This window comes from Ranitomeya imitator, chromosome 2 (genome assembly GCF_032444005.1).
Source record: "Ranitomeya imitator isolate aRanImi1 chromosome 2, aRanImi1.pri, whole genome shotgun sequence".
In the NCBI taxonomy this organism is placed as follows: domain Eukaryota; kingdom Metazoa; phylum Chordata; class Amphibia; order Anura; family Dendrobatidae; genus Ranitomeya; species Ranitomeya imitator.
In genome coordinates this window covers 507,374,771-507,391,513 of record NC_091283.1, presented here as the reverse complement: position 1 = coordinate 507,391,513, position 16,743 = coordinate 507,374,771, and the positions used below count along the sequence as shown (strand labels likewise).

General features: G+C 44.0%; 1 protein-coding gene across 2 annotated transcripts in view; it reads left to right on the top strand.

The window, feature by feature from the left end:
- The window catches only part of GRB7 (growth factor receptor bound protein 7), a 144,023-nt gene that overhangs the window by 21,514 nt on the left and 105,766 nt on the right, over window positions 1–16,743 (top strand). Inside the window, exon 1 of one of the 2 annotated variants that reach the window (XM_069751645.1) lies at window positions 7,675–7,918. The exons of the other annotated variant lie outside the window; for it this stretch is intronic. The gene's annotated coding sequence lies outside the window, so the exon portion shown is untranslated. Of the gene's footprint in view, window positions 1–7,674; window positions 7,919–16,743 lie in introns of those variants that run through there. 2 annotated transcript variants of the gene reach the window in all.

Here is a 16,743-nt window from a genome sequence, read left to right as displayed (position 1 = left end):
CGGATAACTTTTCAGGAAGCACTGCACCACCAGGTTTAAGGTGTGAGCCAGGCAAGGAATGTGTTTCAGTTGGGAAAGGGAGATGGCAGCCATGAAATTCCTTCCGTTATCACTCACTACCTTGCCTGCCTCAAGATCTACAGTGCCCAGCCACGACTGCGTTTCTTTCTGCAAGAACTCGGACAGAACTTCCGCGGTGTGTCTGTTGTCGCCCAAACACTTCATAGCCAATACAGCCTGCTGACGTTTGCCAGTAGCTGCCCCATAATGGGAGACCTGGTGTGCAACAGTGGCAGCTGCGGATGGAGTGGTTGTGCGACTGCGGTCTGTGGACGAGCTCTCGCTTCTGCAGGAGGACGAAGAGGAGGAGGAGGGGGTGCGAACGGCTACAGCCAATTGTTTCCTAGACCGTGGGCTAGGCAGAACTGTCCCAAACTTGCTGTCCCCTGTGGACCCGGCATCCACCACATTTACCCAGTGTGCCGTGATGGACACGTAACGTCCCTGGCCATGCCTACTGGTCCATGCATCTGTTGTCAGGTGCACCTTTGTGCTCACAGATTGCCTGAGTGCATGGACGATGCGCTCTTTAACATGCTGGTGGAGGGCTGGGATGGCTTTTCTGGAAAAAATGTGTCGACTGGGTAGCTCGTAGCGTGGTACAGCGTAGTCCATCAGGGCTTTGAAAGCTTCGCTTTCAACTAACCGGTAGGGCATCATCTCTAACGAGATTAGTCTAGCTATGTGTGCGTTCAAACCCTGTGTACGCGGATGCGAGGCTAAGTACTTCCTTTTTCTAACCATAGTCTCATGTAGGGTGAGCTGGACTGGAGAGCTGGAGATCGTGGAACTAGCGGGGGTGCCGGTGGACATGGCAGACTGAGAGACGGTGGGAGATGGTATTCTTGCCACCGGTGCCCTAGATGCAGTGTTTCCTACTACGAAACTGGTGATTCCCTGACCCTGACTGCTTTGGCCTGGCAAAGAAACCTGCACAGATACTGCAGGTGGTGCGGAAAATGGTGGCCCTACACTGCCGGAAGGGATGTTGCGTTGCTGACTAGCTTCATTGGCCGAGGGTGCTACAACCTTAAGGGACGTTTGGTAGTTAGTCCAGGCTTGCAAATGCATGGTGGTTAAATGTCTATGCATGCAACTTGTATTGAGACTTTTCAGATTCTGTCCTCTGCTTAAGGTAGTTGAACATTTTTGACAGATGACTTTGCGCTGATCAATTGGATGTTGTTTAAAAAAATGCCAGACTGCACTCTTTCTAGCATTGGATACCTTTTCAGGCATTGCAGACTGAGCTTTAACCGGATGGCCACGCTGTCCTCCAACAGGTTTTGGCTTTGCCACGCGTTTTGGGCAAGATACGGGCCCGGCAGATGGAACCTGTTGCGATGTTGATGCCTGCTGCGGCCCCTCCTCCTCCGCTTCAGAACTGCTGCCGCCTGCACCCTGTTCCCCCAATGGCTGCCAATCGGGGTCAAGAACTGGGTCATCTATTACCTCTTCTTGTAGCTCGTGTGCAACTTCGTCTGTGTCACCGTGTCGGTCGGTGGTATAGCGTTCGTGATGGGGCAACATAGTCTCATCAGGGTCTGATTCTTGATCAGCACCCTGCGAGGGCAATGTTGTGGTCTGAGTCAAAGGACCAGCATAGTAGTCTGGCTGTGGCTGTGCATCAGTGCACTCCATGTCAGATTCAACTTGTAATGGGCATGGACTGTTAACTGCTTCACTTTCTAAGCCAGGGACGGTATGTGTAAAGAGCTCCATGGAGTAACCCGTTGTGTCACCTGCTGCATTCTTCTCTGTTGTTGTTTTTGCTGAAGAGGACAAGGAAGCGACTTGTCCCTGACTGTGAACATCCACTAACGACGCGCTGCTTTGACATTTACCAGTTTCATGAGAGGAGGCAAAAGAGCTAGAGGCTGAGTCAGCAAGATAAGCCAAAACTTGCTCTTGCTGCTCCGGCTTTAAAAGCGGTTTTCCTACTCCCAGAAAAGGGAGCGTTCGAGGCCTTGTGTAGCCAGACGACGAACCTGGCTCCACAGCTCCAGACTTAGGTGCAATATTTTTTTTCCCACGACCAGCTGATGCTCCACCACTACCACTACCCTCATTACCAGCTGACAATGAACGCCCCCGGCCACGACCTCTTCCACCATACTTCCTCATTGTTTTAAAAACGTAAACAAACTAACGGTATTTGTTGCTGTCACACAAATTACACGGTGAGCTATAACTTCAGTATGATTTAGCTACCCCTTTAGAGGTGAGTGAGACCACAACGAAAATCAGGCACAATGTTACACACTCTGTTGTTGGTGGCAACAAATGAGAGAGATGCCACACACGCAGGACTGTCACTGAAGCACAAATGTAAATATTAATCTCCCACTGATTTGATTTTTTTTTTTTTTTTAAGGGAGACTTTAGGAAAAAAAATAATAAAATAAAATGATTTTTTCAGGAAGAATTTAGAAACCAAATAAAATAAAATGATTTTTTCAGGGAGAATTTAGAAAACAAATAAAACAAAAACAGGCTTTCTATGGCCCACTGAGTGAGAGATGACGCACACAGGAGTCAGGAGTGGCACACAAGCCCAGAGGCCAATATTTATCTCCCACTGATTGATGTAGTGATTTTTTCAGGTAGATTTTGGAACCCAAATCAAGCTAAAAAAAATAATAGGCTTTCTATGGCCCACAATTGGAGAGAGAGAGAGAGAGATGGCACACCCAGGAGTCAAGACTGGCACACAAGCAGAAAGGGCAATATTAATCTCCCACTGATTTGTTTATTTTTTTTTTTTTTTCAGGGAGACTTTAGGAAAAAAAAAAAGAATAAAATGATTTTTTCAGGAAGAATTTAGAAACCAAATAAAATAAAATGATTTTTTCAGGGAGAATTTAGAAAACAAATAAAACAAAAAAAGGCTTTCTATGGCCCACTGAGTGAGAGATGACGCACACAGGAGTCAGGAGTGGCACACAAGCCCAGACCAATATTTATCTCCCACTGATTGATGTAGTGATTTTTTCAGGTACATTTTGGAACCCAAATCAAGCTAAAAAAATAATAGGCTTTCTATGGCCCACAATTGGAGAGAGAGAGAGAGATGGCACACCCAGGAGTCAAGACTGGCACACAAGCAGAAAGGGCAATATTAATCTCCCACTGATTTGTTTTTTTTTTTTTTTTTCAGGGAGACTTTAGGAAAAAAAAAAAAAATAGAATAAAATGATTTTTTCAGGAAGAATTTAGAAACCAAAGAAAATAAAATGATTTTTTCAGGGAGAATTTAGAAAACAAATAAAACAAAAAAAGGCTTTCTATGGCCCACTGAGTGAGAGATGACGCACACAGGAGTCAGGAGTGGCACACAAGCCCAGAGGCCAATATTTATCTCCCACTGATTGATGTAGTGATTTTTTCAGGTAGATTTTGGAACCCAAATCAAGCTAAAAAATATAATAGGCTTTCTATGGCCCACAATTGGAGAGAGAGAGAGAGATGGCACACCCAGGAGTCAAGACTGGCACACAAGCAGAAAGGGCAATATTAATCTCCCACTGATTTGTTTTTTTTTTTTGTTTTTTTCAGGGAGACTTTAGGAAAAAAAAAATAGAATAGAATGATTTTTTCAGGAAGAATTTAGAAACCAAATAAAATAAAATGATTTTTTCAGGGAGAATTTAGAAAACAAATAAAACAAAAAAAGGCTTTCTATGGCCCACTGAGTGAGAGATGACGCACACAGGAGTCAGGAGTGGCACACAAGCCCAGAGGCCAATATTTATCTCCCACTGATTGATGTAGTGATTTTTTCAGGTAGATTTTGGAACCCAAATCAAGCTAAAAAAATAATAGGCTTTCTATGGCCCACAATTGGAGAGAGAGAGAGAGATGGCACACCCAGGAGTCAAGACTGGCACACAAGCAGAAAGGGCAATATTAATCTCCCACTGATTTGTTTTTGTTTTTGTTTTTTTTCAGGGAGACTTTAGGAAAAAAAAAAATAGAATAAAATGATTTTTTCAGGAAGAATTTAGAAACCAAAGAAAATAAAATGATTTTTTCAGGGAGAATTTAGAAAACAAATAAAACAAAAAAAGGCTTTCTATGGCCCACTGAGTGAGAGATGACGCACACAGGAGTCAGGAGTGGCACACAAGCCCAGAGGCCAATATTTATCTCCCACTGATTGATGTAGTGATTTTTTCAGGTAGATTTTGGAACCCAAATCAAGCTAAAAAAATAATAGGCTTTCTATGGCCAACAATTGGAGGGAGAGAGAGAGATGGCACACCCAGGAGTCAAGACTGGCACACAAGCAGAAAGGGCAATATTAATCTCCCACTGATTTGTTTTTTTTTTTTTTTTTTTCAGGGAGACTTTAGGAAAAAAAAAAAAATAGAATAAAATGATTTTTTCAGGAAGAATTTAGAAACCAAAGAAAATAAAATGATTTTTTCAGGGAGAATTTAGAAAACAAATAAAACAAAAAAAGGCTTTCTATGGCCCACTGAGAGAGATGACGCACACAGGAGTCAGGAGTGGCACACAAGCCCAGAGGCCAATATTTATCTCCCACTTTTTTTTTTTTGTTCCAGGGAAAATTTATAAACCCAATAAAAAAAATAATAAATAGGCTTTCTATGGCCCACTATCTGAGAGACAGAGAGAGATGGCACGCTTAGGACTGGCACACAAGCCCAAAGGCCAATATTAATCTCCCTTTTTTTTTTAAGGGAGAATTTATAAAACAAAAAAAATAAAAATAAATAGGCTTTCTATGGCCCACTATTTGTGAGAGAGATGGCACGCTCAGGACTGGCACACAAGCCCAGAGGCCAATATTAATCTCCCACTTTTTTTTTTTTTTCCAGGGAAAATTTATAAACCCAATAAAAAAAAAAATAATAAATAGGCTTTCTATGGCCCACTATCTGAGAGAGAGAGATGGCACGCTTAGGACTGGCACACAAGCCCAAAGGCCAATATTAATCTCCCACTGATTGATTTATTGATTTTTTCAGGTAGAATTTAGAACCCAAATAAAGCAAAAAAAAAAATAAAAAATGGGCTTTCTATGGCCCACTGAGTGAGTGATGATGCACACAGGAGTCAGGAGTGGCACACAAGCCCTGAGGCCAATATTTTTCTCCCACTGATTGATGTAGTGATTTTTTCAGGTAGATTTTAGAACCAAAATCAAGCAAAAAAATAAATAGGCTTTCTATGGCCCACTGAGTGAGAGATGACACAGACAGGGATGGCACTCTAGCAGAAATGTCAATCTTAATCTCCCACAAAAAAAAAAAAAAAAAAACAGGGAGTGTCCTTCAATTACTATCTCCCTGCAGTAATCTCAGCCAGGTATGGCAGGCAGCAATAAGGAGTGGACTGATGCACAAATTAAATAAAAAGTGTGTACAAACCAAAAAGATAGCTGTGCAGAAAGGAAGGAACAAGAGGATTTGTGCTTTGAAAAAAGCAGTTGGTTTGCACAGCGGCGTACACACAGCAATGCAGCTATCAGGGAGCCTTCTAGGGCAGCCCAATGAGCTACAGCGCTGAGGGGGAAAAAAAAAAAAATGTAGCTTCCACTGTCCCTGCACACCGAAGGTGGTGTTGGGCAGTGGAAATCGCTACAGCACAAGCGGTTTGGTGGTTAATGGACCCTGCCTAACGCTATCCCTGCTTCTGACGAAGCGGCAGCAACCTCTCCCTAAGCTCAGATCAGCAGCAGTAACATGGCGGTCGGCGGGAACTCCCCTTTATAGCCCCTGTGACGCCGCAGACAGCAAGCCAATCACTGCAATGCCCTTCTCTAAGATGGTGGGGACCAGGACCTATGTCATCACGCTGCCCACACTCTGCGTTTACCTTCATTGGCTGAGAAATGGCGCTTTTCGCGTCATTGAAACGCGACTTTGGCGCGAAAGTCGCGTACCGCATGGCCGACCCCGCACAGGGGTCGGATCGGGTTTCATGAAACCCGACTTTGCCAAAAGTCGGTGACTTTTGAAAATGAACGACCCGTTTCGCTCAACCCTAATCACAACTATTCAATGCCCACAATGAAATTGCTCATTACAAAGCAGTTGTTTTTTTCTCAAGTAATCGGAATTAATCAGCTGCATCAGGTATGCTTGAGATAAAATACATTAAATACCTGGACTGGCTGTTGGTTTGTTGACTGTGATGATTTATTGCATATGAGAAATATGGCTAATGATGGGTTTGTGCTATCCGACGTGCATCGTTAAACACCGCTGTTTGACAATCGGTGGTCATTTATTAGCCTGTTTAGACAGGCCGACCTCTTTCTCATGCTCGCAGAACGATCTGTGATAGATCAGTCTATGCAGATCGGCTGTCATTGTTCTCGGCAGCACATGTCCTCTTTACACAGCGCGATGTGCTCCGAAGTATGATGATTTATAAGCAAGCTTAAAAATAATTTCAACCGACAAATAAGCATTATGCCATTGTCGAGTGATTGGCAGCGTGTTTACACTGCCTGATTATAAGAAAACAAACGTTACTGGGAATGATCGTTTCCGATAATCGTATAATAATAAATAAGGCACAGACATTTTGGGATTCTGTTTTGACGTGCACTAAAACAAAACTCAAACTTTTCAGCGTTCTGTCCGGAGGAGCCTTAGTGATGCCCTGGGGCTGCTTTGCTTCCAATCGAGACCTTGTGGACCTTGCATGTGAAGGGCAAGATAGATTCAATCAAGTATCAGGAGTTGCTAGGCGGAAAACATGTCTTCTGAGAGAAATCTGAAGCTTGGCCACCATTGGACTTTCAAACAGGATGATGATCCCAAGCATACCTCACAGTCTACCTAGTCTGAGTTGCCATCACAGTCTCCTGACTTGAACTTCATAGAAAATCTTTGGGATTTGTAGAACGCAGTTCAAACCCAAGAATCTTAATGACCTGGAGGCCATTACTCATGAGGAATGAGCTAAAACTCATCAGGAACGCTGCCAGTAGCTGGTGTCTGGCCACTTACCACATCTGCAGCAGGTCAATAGCAGCCAGAGATGTTCTACCAAGTGCTGAAGATGCTTGTCATGAAGGGGTTGAATAATTATGAGTTGCATTTTCTATTGAATTTGGAGAAACCACTTGGAATATTAGTTGCGTTAAGCTATTTAAATGATTATTATTGGTTTGTTAAAAAAAAAAAAGCCGAATGTTTGCACACTTTGCTAATAAACCTAAATTGCAATGTGGGCAGAGTAATTTGGATGGCGACTGTAGGATATAGATGCTGTGCAAGTCATTCTACTTTTTTTAAGATATTCTGGACATCCTCTCTGGTACTTTTGAAAGCTGGTGCCATCCCTCACTCAACCTGTACCCTCCCATCTCTTAACGAAGAAGCTCAGCTACTAATTCCCTCCCAAGCAACAGACACAGGAGGGGAGGCTTATACATGGGCATTGGAGCCAGTCCAAGAGTTCGCCGAGCTGCTAAGCAGGGGATGCACAGTATGTACACACATGACATCGACCTCCCTAATACCTGCGTTTGTGTGCTGCAGAGATTGTACACGATTATTACACGTGCAGCAGAAAAGATAGCGTCTAAGTGCATAGCAACATGTGCCCGCCCAGACACCAGGCTGAGACGGCTCATCTGCTAACCCTGACAGCCGTCCACCTCACACAGAGGCAGCGGGTCTGGCTACTCAATAAGATGCCTCTGATTCATATTTCAGGAGGGCGGGAAAAGGGTTTCCAGGTGATGTCACCTGGGAGGAGTGCTCATGTAAATCAAGACAGGTAGATAAAGAGAGGAGGATAAACAGGAATTGCCAGTTCTCCGGTCGGTGAAGAGCCCCCCCGCCGCCCCCCTGGATCTCTGTACTGGTCATCGGTACAGGTAGGAAATTGTCACTTCTTATTATTACTAATAAGACCCCTCGGATAAAGGAGCAGGGGCAGCGACGTGACTTAATATGTGATTAGTGGGTGTACGTGTGTTATCAGCAGGAGTGCTACATGAGCAGATCTGGATGTATACAGGCTCCAGGAGGGATAAGCACAAGATACAAAGCCTCTATATATAGTCCGTATTCACTGTGGAATGGGATAAGAACGTGTACAGCTGCTGGGGGACTACAAGTTCAAGCAACATCTAGTTAAAGTTTTCCGCCCTAGTTTATAGCATAACTATCTTGGAGCGTTGAGTACAGACAGGTAGGGGTTAACAGCTGGATGCGTAGTCCTTAAAGGTCTCGGTGTGTGACATACAGTAGGCAACGGTGGAGCATATGGGATAATTGACCTGGAGTACCTATACTCATCCTATACATACAAGGCAAGGTATAGCAGCACATACCGCGCCATCGCGGTGCTGAATGGCATAGGTGCTGGCACTGTACTGCGGCAGTGCTACTGCTGGCATCTTATTTATTTAACCTCAGGGGCATTTTCTGTTACCGTTTTAATCCCAGGTGATTTCTTACTTTACTTCTTTACTCTGATTCTTTTAATCTCCTGAGGTAAATTCCGCCTGCCTTGCTGCTGCCTTGCACTTTCTGTAGCTGCAGATACGGCTGATCCTATATTTCCCGGGTTCTATCACAATGTCAGCATTAGTGCCCTGATACATAGTGGAATGTGCTGGCACTTAACACTAAATTTTGCAACATGTACAAGTATATAGTGCATTTAATGTGTACATTCCCGGAGCAGACTTGACATACTTAACATTGCTTTTCTGGCCTGAAATGTTACTCGGAGCTAGTGAGCTGCTGACATCATAAGTGGAGTCTGCGATGGGTGAGCAAGTTCATGGGCACACACCGCTTTCCCCCAATTTTAGGTTGTTTCTAATAATACTTACCAGATCTACTTATAGTTACATAGGTTGAAAAAAGGTCCATCAGGTTCATCCTTTCTCCACCAATTATACATTTTGTTACGAAATTATCTATGACCCGCAATGTTATGTATATTGGGGAAATCATCCAGCTCTTTCTAAAAGCTGTTATAGTGTCTGCCATTACTACCTTTTGCGGTAGGACATTCCACAGTCTGACTGCTCTAACTGTAAAGAACCCTTTCCTATGTAGCTGCCGGAATCACCTTTCTTCCACCGGTATTGAGTGTCCCCTGGTCCTTGGAAGGAATAAGTCATGTGCCAATCCTTTGTACTGGCCACATATATATTTATACATGTAAATGAGATCTCCTCCGAGGCGTCTTTTATTCTAAGCTAAGCAAGCCCAACTTTTCCAACCTCTCCTCATATGAGAGTCCTTCCATCCCTTGTAATAATCTAGTTTCCCGTCGTTGAACTGATTCTAACTTCTGAATGTCATTTTTAAAATGTGGAGCCCAAAACTGGATTCCGTATTCTAGATGTGGCCTCACCAGTGATTTATAAAGGGGTAACAATACATAGGGATCGCGAGATTTTATCTCTCTTTTTATACACTCTGTATATTTATGATGTTTCATATCACAGGTCAGAATAAGGCTATGTTCACACTTTTTGCTGCGTTCCCCCCCCCCCCTACCTCTTTTGGCAATAAAGAAGCTGCTTACAAAAAAATTGCAGGTTTTGCTGCATTTTTACTGCTTTTTTTATTGCTGCCTCTTGTGCATGGTCATAATGTTTAGTGGCCCCCAAAAAAGGCCTGATTTAACTTCCGTAGGATTTTGCCGCAAAAAACGATACCTGCAAATACGGTGTAAAAAACGTTGAAAGAAGTGACATGCTTCAGTTTTTAAAAAATGCTGCAGTTTTCTGAAATCTCATAGACTTTGCTGGTACTGTAAAATGCAGCTTAAAATTTGCATTAAAAAAGCAGGAAAAAACCCGCAATGTGTGAACATAGCCTAATAAGGCATTATTTCTGCAGGTAAAGGTTTTATATAAGATAGGAAATAAGAATAATAACCCAAAGTATTCATCAATTCATCTTGTAATTTCAAGGTCCCTAGTGGTCTGGCTTGTTGAAGGGGATAGTTGTAAACCAATTTGGACCACCAAGTTCCTAAGATGGTAGAGAGGTGAACTTTACATCATTCAAAGGGTGATTTAGGGAGATTAAGGATTAAATTGTAAATTTAGTTTGTTTCTGGGGAAGGAGGGTGGTTGTCTTCTGGGACCGCCTTGAATATTGCGGATTTGGCAAAGACTTCCACGACCTAAACCTGGCTAAACATTGCTCTGCTTCTAGACCGGGTAATAGGTGTTGGTGAGAGTTGGCATATAATTGGGTAGAACGTATAAAAATCAATATAGGGTTGCTTTACTGTAATGCTCCTCACAGTCATTTATATGATGATGATGATGTCATAAGTGGTGATGATGTCAATGTTGATGTATCCTAGTGAAAAAGCACGCAGGTAGAGAAGACCTAAGTCAATACTAGGTTCTGGAGGAGATCAGTGAATGCCACTTTGGCCTTCTGAAGAGGGCATTTAAAGCTAATACACCATGTCATGGAATCTGTGGCTGGTATTCTAGGGCTATTTGTGGGGGCTGTTTCATTGATTATGTGGGTCTATTTGAAGCTAATACACTTTTAGGACACCTGCAGCGATCCCAAAACTTTTAAGGGTTTATCCAATAAAAGAGGGGAAAGAAAAAATACAGGTATCTGGGTCTAATTTTTCCTACCACGCTATGTTCTCTAGGCAGGGGGCAGGTTGGGGGACCATTCATGGAGTTTTTGCACTGTGCACAACTATGTGTTAATAGACCTGATGCAATAAGATGTTAAATATAAATGGTCAGATGCAAGGGTGTGATTACTTCTGGCACTGCCCTTGTTCTCAGTGCTGTAGGCATGGGCAGGTATTGCTTGAATAGCAAACAAAACCTTTGGTAAGTATTTTTATATTACTTTGACATGTGCTGTTTGTCGCCAGTGATATCTCGCATATTGGAACTGTGTAATTTTCAGTATTTTTCTGTGAAAATGTTGGGAGACAACCACCCTTGATGTTTTGTTGGGAGCGGAGATAATTTTAGGGGGTAGAAAATTGGGCAATTGCCAAGGACTTGTATTTTCTAGGAGTCCTCGGAACTGGCCCCCCAGCAACTAACAGAGTGGGGGAGGAGGAGCATTTCTCAACTGTTTCGCCACTAGTCTGTAGAGCAGTTATTTATACGGAATGGTGTGCCCAACAATAGAGACAATGGTGTAGCTGTTGGTGGAATGAGATTGCTACTGTATGAGAGTGTTAATAAGATATGGTATGGCAACACGATTTGGACAGTGAATGATTTTATTTGTGCAGTATTGTGTTGTGTGATCAATATATGGCATGATAGAACTTTATTGTGGTTTTATATGGACATAGAATAGAGGTATTATGAAGGCATTGTATGGCAGTATTATTTTAGAAATAGTTGTTAAAGTGTCAGAACATTTTTCCCACTCCATCTCCTCCCCCTTTTAAAAATGTTTTCAACCTTGTTGTGGATGGACCCTAGTGATCTCCTTTACCATTTTAGACTTTAAATATCACATTGTTTTAGGCTACGTTCACATTTGCGGTGCGTCGGGCGCAACCGTGGCGACGCATGCGCCATGCGCCTCTATATTTAACATGGGGGGCGCATGGACATGCGTTTTGTTGCGTTTTGTGACGCATGCGTTTTTTGGGCGCAAGCGTCAGGGCGCAGAGGACACTGCTTGTTGCATTTTTTTTGCGCTATAAAAATGAACGCATGCGTCACAAAACGCAGCGTTTTGCTGCGTTTTGCATGCATATTGTTAAATGATCAAGACTCCTTCTCCAAAGTGGAAAACTACAAAGAAAAAAGTTCCCACGAGGTTACAATCTTAAAATAGAAGCCTGCAAATATGTAGAATACTGTGCACGCTATACATGTTTTGTGTATCACAGCTACTTTTCGATGACTTAACTGTAAAACTGGTTTTGGTTTTGTGATGCTCTATGGACAGATAGATAATTGTATTTATTACTAGGTAGGGCATGATTCAGCCGGTCACTCAGGAGGCTTCTATCTCATTGAAACCAATTGTTCCTGAAGAATCTAAAAGGGCTGTACAAGGTTAGAGAAGCCTTGAGAACTTGCCATCACACATGTCCATTGGATGTGCAGCTCAGCTATTTTTAAGTGATTTAGTCTGAGGTGCCATACCATATGCAACCTGTGGACATGTGTGGCACTGTTTTCTAAGGAAGTAGGACTGTTCTTTCATTCCTGGGTAACTCGTTTAACTGTTTTTTTCCCCGATTCAATACTTGTCTTTGAGTCCAGAGTTTGCTGTTCTAGTCTTGTATTCAGATACCCCAGTCAAGGCAGAAGGGAATCCATCCAAAACCAGCATCTTGGCCTCATTCCCTTCCAGTTCAGTCCTAGTTACGTAGGTGAGTACTGATTTTTTGGTTATTTTAGTCCAATTGATCATTCTTTTTTTTCAAGCTTTTGAGCAACCCTTTTACCCAAGTTCTTGAATTTTTCATGAATATTATAAGACATCTGCCACAGACATCACTGAAAATAAGGACTCATTTAACATAGAACTGATCCCGGCGTCACGGTGGTGAAATCTACACTATTAAATTGAAAGGGCATGGGTCAATAGGTTCAGCTGCACTCCCTGATGTTTACAAAGTATAGTTACTGTGAGTTAGACGCGGTGTGAAATGCCGTGTCGTTCTATTATGTCATGGCATGAATCAGTGGTGGAAAGTCCCATATTCCCAAGCCATTCTGTACTATACTGGCTCCAAGTGAAACTCTGTTTAGTTGTCCACATTACGAATAGGTGCAGAAGATGCGAAGAAAGGACCAGCCTAGTGCATACGGCAATTTTTTTTCCCCGCACGGACCATTGGTTCTACACACTGGCTGCCAGCCTGCCATGAAGAACACACTGTCTGAAAATACTGCCATCTGATTGAAGCATAAGACACAGTTTAGAAGGGCTAAAGACTCACTCTATTGTAGACTACAGGCGCAGCAACACCACCGGACTAGTAAATAAAGGCACAAGAAGGCCAAGTGTAGCACTGTTTTGGAGGAAAAGAGAACGAGGCTGCTGTTCCAATTTGTGAGAGTCCTAGAGGAGGGTTCAAGATTCGAGTAACTCTTTTAAGTCTTCCTGAGTCTCCATGTTGATTCTTTGCCCATTCTTCAGTGACAATTAAGAGGAAAGTTCCAGATTCGAGTAACTCTTTAAGTCTTTCTGATCATCTATGTTGATTCTATTCCCATTCTTCAGTGACAATTAAGATGGTATTCTAATTGTGAAGAGTCATCACCAATCTTTAAGTTATCCACTCAGGTCAAACTGATGGGCAGGAGATCACAAAGTTGTTGTGTGGTGCCCATTATCTTTGGCACTGTTGAATATAGCACTCGGAGTTGTATCACCCTTTGCTCCACCACTGCTCTGTACTTATATTGAATTTTAAACCCCTTAATTCTGTTTCTCTGCCAATTATCTTCTATCCATTGGATAGGTGAAAATTCTATACCGGCTAAATCTAATCTAACCAGATTGGTTGCTTTAGACATTCTGCCTGACAAATCAATAAAAAAGATTGATTAGGTAATGCATCCAGACAACATATATTCACCACAGTGCATGGATCTGCTTCCAACTATTGACAATATGACCACATATCATGACTGACACTACCAGCTCAGTATGAGACTACAATCTCTGCATTGAACTGCAGAATATGTTGGTGCTATTTTAGCAACAGATAAAAAAAAAAACAGAGCTCCCCTCCCACGCTGAATGGAGTACATGATGCATAAAAAATGTTGTCAGTGCATATTTGAGTGTAAAAATGGAAAAATACAATAATTTGTTAATGTGAAGCAAGCATGCACTATGTAAAAAAACAGCATGATGCAATATTTGTAATTGTTGACAGTAGAATGTGATTCCACTTGAAAATCATATGTTTTTACTTTTATCTGGAAGGTCTTCTACAAATGTAGATCTGGTATGACTTCCTAGCCTTGGTGGCACACAACAGCTGAAATGCCAAAGTTTGCCCTTTTTGCCCCTATGGCCGGAAAGGGGTGCTATGAATGGTAATCCCACCTCTGTAAAACACCTATAGCTTGAACTAGACTGGCTTACTAATGATAGATAATACACAGGTTGACTACATCTTGTTACCAGCCTATAGGCCAGTGAGCAGGAAGGATTAATGGGATTTATAAACTAGCCAAACATCATACACCCCCAAAAATGACTTATGCTACACTAATAGGTCCATATATGCAAGACATTCATAGAAAATGTAAGACTGATGTAGCTTTGAGGCTCACAGGTTAGATAACACTTGGGGCTCATTCAAATGTCAATTTTCCATTCGCCACGACAGCACCCACGAGAGAGGGGATCCGCCCCTAGGAACAGGAAACCTACAGAGAGATAAAAGGGGCGGCCCCCCCTCGCTCCTCAGTTGGTTTCCTGTTCCTAGAAGGGAACCCACAGAGAAGACTCTATGGAGTACAGAAGAGGAAAGAGTCCGCCTGAATGCCGCCTGTCCGTCTCTGCTGAGAGACAGGGGCTCCAGGACGGAGGGCAGAGTCGGGGGTTCCTGCTGGTTCCCCCCTCATCTGCTACAGCATGGAGCAACAATGTCCCTGCTGGGGCATCGTTGTAGATGGTGACCAAGGAAAGTACCTCAGGTAAGGGGCCTCTGATTTGTGTGCTGCCTGGCAAATCGGCGACGCTTCTCCGTTCCCTTGATGGCGGTGAAAGCGGCCGGCAAGTATCAGGGACGCCAGCACATGCGCAGTGCGGTGGCGCTCCCAGGGCTCTGAGGGTACAGTGTCACTTCCGGGACGGTGCTGCCTTGCGAGAGCGGCCGGCAATTGACAGGGACGCCGGCGCATGCGCGGTGCAGCGGCGCTCCCGAGGCTCCGAGGTCAGTGTAAGGGAAGGTCGGCGCTTAATGACAAAGCGGCCGGCAAGCTGCGGGGACGCCGGCGCGTGCGCAGTGCGGCGCTCCCTGAACTCCGGGGTCACGCTTTCGCTTCCGGGGGCGCCGCCATATTGAATATTAGGAAGCGATCCTCCCCCCTCCTGAACTACACTACGGCAAGGGTAAAAAAAAAAAAAAAAAAAAGAGGGAGGGGGAAGGAGTGAACTGGCGCTATAAATTACAGCTCAGCTGTGTAGGAAGTGCGTTTGGAAAGAGACGACATGTCGTCCCATGAGGAGATTTCTGAGCGCCCTATGGAGGAGTTAATTGTACCCAGTGAGAATGTCAGGAAAAGAAGTGGAAAAGTGAGCGACTCCACTGACAAGTCAGGGAGGAGGTCGTCCCGTGGCACACCCCAGGCCGAACAAAAGAGCCGAGACCCGGTATATACAGATACTGCGGGGTGAGTGTTTATTTAGCTTTATGAAAGCTTATGTTGGTCTCCTCTCCTTATGTATTTGTAGGGGAAGAGGACTGGAAAGACCAAGCACATGCAGTGTGCAATATGTACTGAGCCCTTACCTGATGCTTATAGTAAAAAATTGTGCCAAGCTTGTATAGATAGCACCCTGCGGCAGGAAGAGTCCGTTAAAATGAATGAGATACGTCTTATGATTCGGGAGGAGCTTCAGAGTTTACGAGGCAGTCCGTCTGTAAATATGGAGAGGAGAGTTAGCAGAGCATCCTCGCCTAAAGCTGACACGTCGGCAGAGAGTGGGGAGGTCGAGTCAGATGTCTCTCAGTTATCAGGTTCATCAGATGAAGAGGACTATGTCTGCTTTCCTACTGATGGCATAAATAACTTAATTAAATCCGTAAGGAGTACTATGGGGGTTTCTGAGTTAAAAGAGCCTCAAACTCAGCAGGAGGTGATGTTCGCGGGTCTTTCTCAGCGAAAGGGCCAGGTGTTTCCAGTGAACCAGGCTATAAAGGACCTGGTCAAAAAAGAATGCGGTAAGGGTCAAAAGGGGTTTGTGCCGGTGTCCTGTAAGAGACGCTACCCCTTTGATGACGAGGACTTGGCCACCTGGACTAAGGTACCGAAGGTTGATGCGGCTGTAGCATCTACCGCTCGCCGTTCCGCTTTACCGGTAGAAGATGCGGGTTCTTTGTCCGACCCAATGGACAGAAAATCTGATGCGCTTCTCAAAAAATCATGGGAAGCCTGTGTGACTGCATTTAAACCTGCAATCTCCGCTACATGTACTAGTAGATCCATGTTGGTCTGGCTAGAGCAGCTAGATCAGAACATCAGAAGTGGCGTGTCCAGGGAGAAGTTGCGAGCCTCCATTCCTTTGATCAAGGGGGCTGCGGCATTTATATCTGATGCCTCAATAGACTCTCTCCGCCTGGCAGCGAGATCAGCTAATCTCTCAAATACGGCCCGTCGAGCATTGTGGCTAAAGAACTGGAAGGGAGACGCCCAATCCAGAGCTAAGTTGTGTGCCATTCCCTGCCAGGGTGAGTACCTCTTTGGAGCTGTCCTGGATGACATTCTCACTAAGGCGGGCGAAAGGAAGAAGGGGTTTCCTAATCCCTTTATTCCTTCCTACAGAAGGGCGTTCAGGAAGCCACCATTTGGAAGGAAAGGAGGCTTTAAAGACCGCTGGAGTAACAGGGAGTTCAGGCAGAAGGGCAATTTGTTCAACAAGCGCCCCTTCAAACCAGCGGATAAGTTCCGTGAACCCAATTCCACCGGTGGGCGGTAGATTGCTGCAATTTGTTGGACAGTGGAAAGAGATAACGGCCAATACATGGGCCTTAAAT